Source organism: Oncorhynchus mykiss, chromosome 16 (assembly GCF_057628025.1).
Source record: "Oncorhynchus mykiss isolate SJ-2025 chromosome 16, ASM5762802v1, whole genome shotgun sequence".
NCBI lineage: Eukaryota > Metazoa > Chordata > Actinopteri > Salmoniformes > Salmonidae > Oncorhynchus > Oncorhynchus mykiss.
The window spans coordinates 38,769,076-38,779,393 of record NC_143037.1 but is presented as its reverse complement, the minus strand read 5'-3'; the positions used below and the strand labels follow the sequence as shown (position 1 = coordinate 38,779,393).

Sequence of the window (10,318 nt, the reverse complement as noted above, 5' to 3'; positions counted from 1 at the left end):
TTGTGGCCTGTGGAATGTTGTCCCACTTCTTTTCAATGGCTGTGCAAAGTTACTGAATATTGGCGGGAGCTGGAAGAAGCTGTCGTACATGTCGATCCAGAGCATCCCTAACATGCTCAATGGTTGACATGTCTGGTGAGTATGCAGGCCATTCAGCTTCCAGGAATTGTGTACAGATCTTTTCAGGCAATCTCATCCCATCCTAAATTGGTTTAGACATGATTCTTAGCGCCCCCTGGCTGAGTATAGAGAGATATGTTCTATTGCCCTGGAAGAGGTGGTTTACATGATGCTAGCTCTTTCAGTGAATTGGCTAGCAGAGATGTGAACAACCAAACCCCCTCTCCTGTTAGGAGGGGAGGAGGGGCAGTTTTACAACTTAACACCCACGTCATACATTCCGTAAAGAGACTCTCCCTGGCCATGCAGTATGGAGAGAGAGTTTCACAGTAAGTATTGAGAATTTTCCAGAACATGTGTGGCCATTATACATTTCAGGATAGTCAGCAAAACGAGTGCTCTCTATGGGTGCTCTGGGTCATTAGACACCATTAAACATGTCTGGGAAGTGAACACGACTGGTTATTCCTGTAACAGTGTTATGGCCTAATATGTACTGTTGCTATGGTTACGTCTCTTGGGTGTTTTCCAGAACATGGGTGTCCCTTTCAGAGGAGTTAGCAGGATGACATGTCTGGTTATTTCTGTAAAGTGCCAAGGACTATTGCTATGGTCCTACATGCATGAACATGTCTTAGTTGAGAACATGTCTGTATTTTTGAACTATTGGTGTGGCTCTACAGGTTCCATGCCCTAATGTGAAACCAAACAAAAATTAGTGCAAGGCAATAGGATAACTGTGGATAAATGCCAGAAGGGATGAGTCATTAAGAGGAGTTACTGTGTGACGTCAGGAGGAAAAATGTATAAGAAGTATGTGCCAAGACTGGAAAGATAGTTGATTTCATGAACCAGCTCGGCTTGTATTATTGTAATAAAAGTCTATTTAAACTCACAGGCTCCGGTACTTGAGAAATATGATTGACTGAATATTTCCATGACATAAGACGAAGGGAGGCCCAATTCTACTACATCCCAGAATTTGAGAATGGAACAATATTCATATTTTGGAGAATGTGTAAACGGTCAGTGGAGAAGCCAGCTACGTCCGTTTTGTTTCATGTTTGTGACCTCATGAAAGACAATACAGCCACATTACCCTAACTCTGTTTATATAGGTGCCTCAGTTATGAGGTTTGCATCTAATTCTTGTATAAAAATAAATGAGTAAAGATGAAACTTTTTTAACCCTACAGGCTAGGAAGCGTGAGAGATTAAGCCACACTTGAAATGGTATGAACTCTGAACTATTGATCACCTAAAGAAGAAGTGCATACTGAACTAGCATATATCAGACTGTAGCTGAATATATGCGCAAATCTAGTACGAGAACACTGACTGACATGGATGAATCTCCAGAGTGAGATGAACCTCAGACCACACGACGACCCAGAAGATTCCACAAAGAACAGAGCAAACCAGAGCCTCACATCACCAGCTTCACGTAAATACAGTGCATTGCTTTTCCGAATGAGCCTGGCGGCATATGTATTTATGTAAGAATAGCTTCTCAGCTCCGATAAAGACAAATGTTCTTTATTCTTCCTTCCAAAACCCCCTTCTCTTCTCTCTGAATCTATCGTGTTATAGCCAAACTGTTTTTGTTTAGTCCACTAGGGAATCTTCCCTTCCATTGTTAGTAACCATTATATACTGTTTGTTTATGAATTTCTGTGATTATGTAGTTAGTTAGTGAATAAATAATTGAGCCAATTGGTGTATGGATGATTTATAGTAAAGGCTGAGTTCGTTCAGATAATCAACAATTTACGACGTTCAGATGAGACTGATGTGAGGTAAAGAATAAATAATTAATTAAAAGACTACTTGATCAGGAAAATTAAAAGATTATAACTTTGTAATTTGAAGATTTTCCGTGGTGCCCTGGGGTATTATTCAACTCTATAGTTATTTCTTACAGTTTTTTGTTGTTTATTTTTAGGGACAGTGTCACGACTCCCGCCGAAGTTGGCTCCCCTGCCTGTTCGGGCGGTGCTTGGCGGTCGTCGTCACCGGCCTACTAGCCGCCACCGATCCCTTTTCCTTTTTCTGTTTGTTTTGTCTTATTAGTTGCACCTGTGTCTAATTGTGTTTTCCTGATGTGCTTCCTTATTTAAGGCTAGTAAACCCGCCCTTGTTTTGTGCGGGATTAATTTTGTGTTACGTGCTGTGTCGTTGGGTGTGTTTGTGCTCTGGACCGTGTACCCTGTGTTTTGGGTTGGTCAGTATTTTGGTGCCATATTAAAGTGCACTTTTCCCTTTGGAACTCTGCTCTCTGCGCCTGATTCTTACCTCACACACCCAGTCCCGTGTGACAGACACCCTACACATAGATTTGATAAATCCATAGAGAAACATTGCTATAGTATTTCAACCAGCAATGTAGCCAGAGAAGATCGCAACAGAGTTCAACACCACAACCTATTTTTGGTAGTAGCATGAAAATCATAACAATTAATTGTTGACACTGTTCACAAGTGTAAGTCAGTAAATTCTTCCTGTTTCACTATGGCAAACATATCACAGGTCTCACAATTCATGGCTTCACCGTTCATCTCCAAATCTGACTCCAAACCAGAGGAATCCAACATGCTTATACATAGGTCAGAAACATTCGTCCTGTGACATAAGTTTTGCCGGTGACAGCCAGGTAACCTAGCTATTCGGAGCTAGCCGGGGCTAGCCTGCCAAAGTTAGCTCCAGGAGACGGTAAAATCCAACCAACATGATGTGTTCAGAACAGTACTAACACCGTTGTCCAGTGCTTTCAGAAAGTATTCACACCCCTTGACTTTTTAGAGAGATGGTAGGTACAGTGCTTTCAGAAAGTATTATTTACCTGACTTTTTAGAGAGATGGTAGGTACAGTGCTTTCAGAAAGTATTGTTTACCTGACTTTTTAGAGAGATGGTAGGTACTGTGCTTTCAGAAAGTATTATTTACCTGACTTTTTAGAGAAATGGTAGGTACAGTGCTATTACAGTAAAATTGGCATGCTGACTGCAGGAATGTCCCCCAGAGTTGTTGACAGAGAATTTAATGTTAATTTCTCTACCATTAACCGCCTCCAACATAGTTTTAGAGAATTTAGCTGTAGGTCCAACCGGCCTCACAACCACAGACGTATGGCAAGTGTGGGCAAGTGGTTTGCTGATGTCAACCTTGTGAATGCCTATGTGGGGTTATGGTATGGGTAGGCATAAGCTACAGACAATGAACCCAATTGCATTTTATCGATGGCAGTTTTATTGCACAGAGATACCGTGACGAAATCCTGAGGCCCATCGTCGTGCCATTCATCCGCCACCATCATCCACTGCTGTCACAGCACTATGTCGCAAGGATCTCTAAACAATTTGTGGCATCTGAAACCAGTTTTTCCATGGCCTACTTACTCACCAGACATTGAGCCTGTTTGGGGTCGACGTGTATGACAGCGTGTTCCAGTTCCCGCCAATATCCAGCAACTTCGTACAGCCATTGAGTGAGACAACATTCTACAGGCCACAATAAGCAGCCTGATCAACTCTATGTGGAGAAGTGTCCCGCTGGTGGCAAATGGTGGTCACACCAGATACTGACTGGTTTTCTGATCCATGACCTTTTTTTTAAAAGATCTTTGCAAACCTGGATTGTACAATTCTTCAAGCTCTGTCAAGTTGGTTGTTAATTTTCAAGTTTTACCATAGATTTAAGCCAAAACTAACTACGCCACTCAGGAACATTCAACGTCGTCTTGGAAAGTAACTTGTGTATATTTAGCCCTGCATTTTCTCCCTGTGTCTCTCCCAGTGTCTGGAAAGCAGACTGAACCAGGTTTTCCTCAAAGAATTTGCCTGTGCTTACTACCATTTTATTTTTATCCTTAAAAACTTCCTCGTCCGTGTCGATGACAAGCATACACATAACATGATGCAGCCACAACCATTCTTGAAAATATGAAGAGTGGTACTCAGAGATGTGTTGGATTTGCTCTAAACAAATACTTTGTATTCAGGACACAAAGTTAATTTCTTTGGCACATTTTTGCAGCATTACTTTAGTGCCTTATTGCAAACAGGATACATGTTTTGGAATATTTTTATTCTGTACAGGCTTCCACCTTTTCACTCTGTTATTTAGTTTAATATTGTGGAGTAAATACAATGTTGTTGATCTATCTTCAGTTTTTTCCTATCACAGCCATTAAACTCTAACTAAAATCACCATTGGCCTCATGGTGAAATCCCTGAGCGGTTACCTTCCTCTCCATCAATTGAGTTAGGAAGGACACCTGTATCTTTGTAGTGACTGGGTGTTTTACCGATAGGGGCCCTTCTATGTGCAGCATTGGAAAACCTCCCTGGTATTTGTCGTTGAATCTGTGCTTGAAATTCACTGCCCGACTGAGGGACCTTACAATTATCTGTATGTGTAGGGTACAGAGATGGGTAGTCATTAAAAATCATGTTGGCAGGACGGCGGAGCCGAGTGTACAGAACGGAGTCGTTTATCCCGCTTATACCACAGTTGCCAAATAAAACAATACTAAAGCAAACATTTGCCGTTACCAAAAAATAAATAAAATGTTTATATTTTATAAGCAAATTCATTCTTTCTCATCTTTTGGTTGCTATAGATGCAACCCAGTCGTTCATCCTTTATGTATCGTTTTATTGACAGACATTTCGATACATCCATAACAATGAGCTGATGATCCCCGATATTGCCTGGCATAGCTAGAAAAGTTTGTCTTCGTCAGGACGCTCGTCAACACTGACTGTTAACTAAGAGGAGATTGCATATCAAACACTAGACTAGAAGCTAGCTAAGTAGTATGTTGCTGGTGAACCTGCCAACATGACAACTAAATTCAAAATATGAATAGCTGAAAACAGCTGGTGAAACTAGAAACATGATTTGACAGCATAGCACGCCGCTATGCTGTCAAATCATGTTTCTAGTTTCACCAGGGGACCAGACAAATGCATTCTGCAAAAACAAATCAATGCTTACTAGTTACATTTTTTCTTAATTCGATCTGAATTTACAATGTATTCAGTTTGTGTGGTTGTTGGTTTAGCTTTCTGTAACTTTGCAGCAAGTACGGTCTGCATGTGTAGGCACATATTGCCTTATGATTGCAAGTGTCCTGTTATCTGGTTTTAATGTCCATTCTAGAACGTCCTTCTAGCCAATTAGAAATGAGTATTCAGCAACGCTGTGATATATTAGGAAGGTAATGTTAAGCTCAGCACAGACAATTTAACCAAACTTTTAAATTGTCAGTACTTCCTCAATTCCCGACTTGGAAGACAACATGTCTTCCAAAATGCCATGTCTAGTTGCAGTGGGTTCGTTTGAATTTAGAAAATGCTCCATTATGAAATAAATGTTTTGGTCCAAGAAATAATCCAACAATGTGTAAGCCACCATCTTGTCTTTTTAAAATATTATCTCGTGGATCGAGACAGGTGAGTGTCATGACATGCGGCAGTTTAGGGTGGACACCCGTCTCAATCAATGAGAGAAGATTTGAAATAGACAAGATTTCAGCGTACACATTGTTGAATTACTTCATGGAGCAAAACAATTATTTTATTTAATAATGGAGCACTTTCTAAATTCAAATGAACCCCCAGAAACTAGACATTGAAGTTTAGAAGACTAGATGACTTCCAAGTTGGGAATTGAGGAAGTATCGACAATTAAAATTCTCTGTACTACGCATGAAGGGCGACTGCAGAGCTTGGAGCTTGGATGCAAACATTTAATTACCAACGTTTCGACAGCCAAGCTGTCTTCATCAGGGTATAGTCACAAACACTGCGGGATGACTCGTTTATATAGTGTCAAAAGACACAGGCGTCTGTAATCATGACCAAGAGTGGCCTAATATCATTGGTTAATTATCAAATATTAAAATGGCATATAAAGAACACCATACAAACAACAAATGGATAGAATACGATCATAAATTAATGTTTGACTACACAAGCTTACAAACAATTACAATGGCAGTCTCAATAATCACAAGAATGGCTTCAGATCAAAGTCTACGTTGAGACCGAAGGGAGCAAGGGTCTTTAAGTTAAAGATCCAGGCAGCCTCTCGTTTTAACAATAAATTATCAAGGTCACCCCCTCTCCTAGGAATGGTGACATGTTCGATGCCAATATAACGCAGAGACGAAATCGAGTGGCCTGCCTCCAAGAAGTGGGCCGCAACTGGGTAAGACAGTTTTTTACACCTAATGGTGCTACGATGCTCTGAGATACGTACTTTTAATTCGAGCTTTGTTTTACCCACAATTTGTTACCACAAGGACAAGTTATAAGATAAATAACTGCCTTAGTGGAGCACGTAATAACACCTTTGATTGGGATCGATTTCCCTGTTTGTGGGTGTTTGAAGGATCTACATTTATAAGTGCCATTACATTGAGCACATTGTTCAGGAATATCTTGGGGTGGTAAATCAGAGTGTACCAATTGGTCTCAGATTTCTGCCCCGCGAGTATACGACCAAGGGAAGGTCCGAAAACACATTAGCGAGACTATTATCGGATTTTAGAATGTGCCAATGTTTGTGAACGATTCCCTTAATTTGTTCAGAACGCTTTGAATAGCGGGTAGTTAGAACACAAGAATGCGTCTTTTTGCGAGACTGACCTTGAAAAAGGTCATGTTTTGTTTTGAATTTTCTCAATAGCAATATTAATCTCATCATTTTTGTAGCCCTTCTCCTTGAACTTTCTTTGCGTCTCAGCCATATTTCTGTCGAAATCTGATTGTTTTTTGCAAATTCTTTTGATATGACAGAATTGGCTGTAGGGCAAACTATTTTTCAAGGGAAGTGGGTGACAACTATCATCCCTCAACAAACTGTTACGATCAGTAGGCTTCCTGTAAAGATCAGTGTATAGAACATTATCTTCACACAAGATCAGAAGATCAAGAAAACTGATTTGACGTGCATCAGATTGCATAGTAAATCTCAAATGATCAGAACAGGAGTTAAGAAAAGCATGGAATGCCTGGAGCTGTTTTGCATCACCCTCCATAGAACAAAAATATCATCACTATACCGTTTCCAAATAATGTTAGGCAAGAAAACAGTTAGGCACAAATACATGTTACCGTGGAACCGATATCAACTACTGCGAGTTGAATGCCCTTGGTCTTCAGTCAGCTCAGCTGTCCTAGAACAATATTATATAACTGGCTATAACTTATCCGTTGAGGTGTAGGCTACATGTGGACATTGCACAAATGCCGCCCAGCTTGATTCATTTTCTGCTGTACATATCATATTGATGTGCTTCTAAAGACAGCATGCCTACACTCTACCTAACAAATCAAAATCTGTTCTGTTTAGTGTACAACTTCAGCTGCCTAACCAGTGGCATTTCTATAGTCTATTTGCCCAAATCTAAAGATGTGGCTGTCTAACACACTGGCATGCACAGCTCTCTGAGTGAAGTTCTGTGTTCAAGTCTCCAGTGGGTGATGAAACCGCTTCCATCTGTGTAATGTATTACAGGTTATGAACATGTGCAGTCAGCGGGCAGGAGGGGTGGAGTACATCCATCCTGGATATGACAGTTTGCCTCACGGGTCCATTAGGCAGAATACAATAACTACAGTAAAATAACTAGTACCATTTGATTCAGTTATAAGACAATAAAAAGTAATATGAGTCTTGTTTAATGGTAATGTTGAGTACAAGGTCTTTCCCAATTCAGACATCAGTATCAAATGGTCTTTGTCAGAGGAATGCGTTTACAAGACATTCACTCTTTCACGTCATAGAAAAGCATTTTGCAACGGAAAATAAGTCCACTAAACGACAGAGTATGTTGTCCATTGAAGTTGTCTCTAGGTGCTTTGATATCAGATTCAGGATGAATAATAACTAGGTTTGAAAGGGTTTGATACACCTTAGGCCAGGAGTGTTTCCAATTCACATTACCCGACAATAAAAGCCCTAGCCCTAGGCTCATAGCTTACGAATAGGATCCAGAGTATGACCAGGTCATGAGATCAGTGCAGTCAGGTGTAATGTCCAGGGGCCTCATTTACGTGTGTACATACAAAATATACCCCAAAATGTGTGTGCGCCAGTTCACGCAAACAGGAATTTATCAATGTATAAAAAAGTAACTTGGCGTGAGAATGTGCTCACCTCCCTGCAACTTTAGACTATGCGTACGCACATCTGCTAGTGGCTGAAATATTCTGTTGCAAGCTGGCAAGTAAGTATTTTGTGCAAATCGAGGATATGATGAAAAGGTTATTTTTTAAAAACTGGAAAACATATGAACAAGAATGCACCCATTTGCTGTTAGGGAGAAGAGCGAAAATCTGTTATTTTTAGAATCTAAAATAATTCGACATAGGAATCTTTTTCCTATTTTGTATAACAAACTCCTCACCTTTTCTGGCTGTGATGGGTTCATATTAGAGGTCGACCGATTATGATTTTTCAACACTGAGACCAATTATTGGAGGACAAAAAAAAGCTGATGCCGATTTATATAAATATATTTGTAATAATGACAATACTGAATGAACACTTATTTTAACTTAATATAATACATCAATAAAATCAATTTAGTCTCAAATAATAATGAAACATGTTCAATTTGGTTTAAATAATGCAAAAACAAAGTGTTGGAGAAGAAAGTAAAAGTGCAGTATGTGCTATGTAAGAAAGCTAACGTTTCAGTTCCTTGCTCAGAACATGAGAACATATGAAAGCTGGTGGTTCCTTTTAACATGAGTCTTCAATATTCCCAGGTAAAACATTTTAGGTTGTAGTTATTATAGGAATTTTTCTCTCTCATTTGTACTTCATAGACCTTTGACTATTGGATGTTCTTTTAGGTACTTTAGTATTGCCAGCCTAATCTCGGGAGTTGATAGGCTTGAAGTCAAACAGCACAATGCTTGAAGCACAGCGAAGAGCTGCTGGCAAATGCAGGAAAGTGCTGTTTGAATGAATGCTTACGAGCCTGCTGCTGCCTACCACCACTCAGTCAGACTGCTCTATCAAATCATAGACTTTATTATAATACAATAACACACAGAAATACGAGCCTTAGGTCATTAATAAAGTCAGATTGATTGTTTTTTACAAGATACGTTTAATGCTAGTTAGCACCTTACCTTGGCTCCTTGCTGCACTCGCATAACAGGAAGTCAGCCTGCCACGCAGTCTCCTCATGGAGTGCAATGTAATCGGCCATAATCGGTGTCCCAAAATGCAGATTACCGATTGTTATGAAAACGGCCCTAATTAAATCAGCCATTCCAATTAATCGGTCGACCTCTAGTTCATATTCCCGAAGGAGTCATACAATAACTGACAGTCCTTTTCATACAGGAGTAAAAAAGGCACTAATTTTGTGAGATTTAAAAAAAACAAAAGCGTTTCACACTGATGTACAATGTAGAGAAAACAGCAATTCAAGAGGGTAACATTTGTCCATTTTTCTTTGCCCTATGTCATAAATTACATCGAATTCAGCGTCGGTTGGTGCCGTTTAAGATGAGGGAGGACGATATTTTTTTTTATGAGCATGTCAGTTCATGCTGCAAGAGTTCTGATCGGTTGGAGGATGTCCTCCGTAAATTGTCATAATTACTGTGTAAGTCTATGGAAGGGGGTGAGAACCATGAGCCTCCTTGGTTTTGTATTGAAGTTAATGTACCCAGAGGAGGACGGAAGCTACACCATGGTGTGCCACCTTATCGAGTGCTGTTGAGGTTACTGTAGACCTTCACTGCAAAACTGTATTTTAATACATTAGTTGGTGACGTGAATATATTTAACATAACTTTAATGTTTCACTATTTAGATTTTGTTCTGAAATTCACTGAGGATGGTCCTCCCCTTCCTCCTCTGAAGATCCTCCATTTATATAATTATTCATTAGATTGTTCTCCACAATATTATAACCTTAATATACTTGTACTTGATAGTATTGATGAAATAAGAATGGTCATTTGCTGTGACTGTTGCTAGTTTAGACTGTGCTGCTCTTGGTTGTATCTTTTCCATATTTGGCGTCGTGAGGTGGTACATGATACCAGATCCTTGGCTTTCATTGCCTATATTGGAGATCAATATGTGTTGAGAGGGGCCGTTTCTATGGCGGCACAAATACTCAATACAGGAACAGATTGTCTTCCCGGAGGGTGGATATTGAAATTCAGTC

General features: G+C 39.9%; 1 long non-coding RNA gene across 1 annotated transcript; it reads left to right on the top strand.

The window, feature by feature from the left end:
• The first annotated feature begins 1,008 nt into the window (after window positions 1–1,008).
• LOC149976664 (uncharacterized) lies at window positions 1,009–2,386 on the top strand. The gene is made up of 3 exons (XR_016487241.1): window positions 1,009–1,145; window positions 1,317–1,564; window positions 2,063–2,386. It is a non-coding gene; the product is annotated as an uncharacterized LOC149976664 (long non-coding RNA).
• The last annotated feature ends 7,932 nt before the right edge of the window (window positions 2,387–10,318 follow it).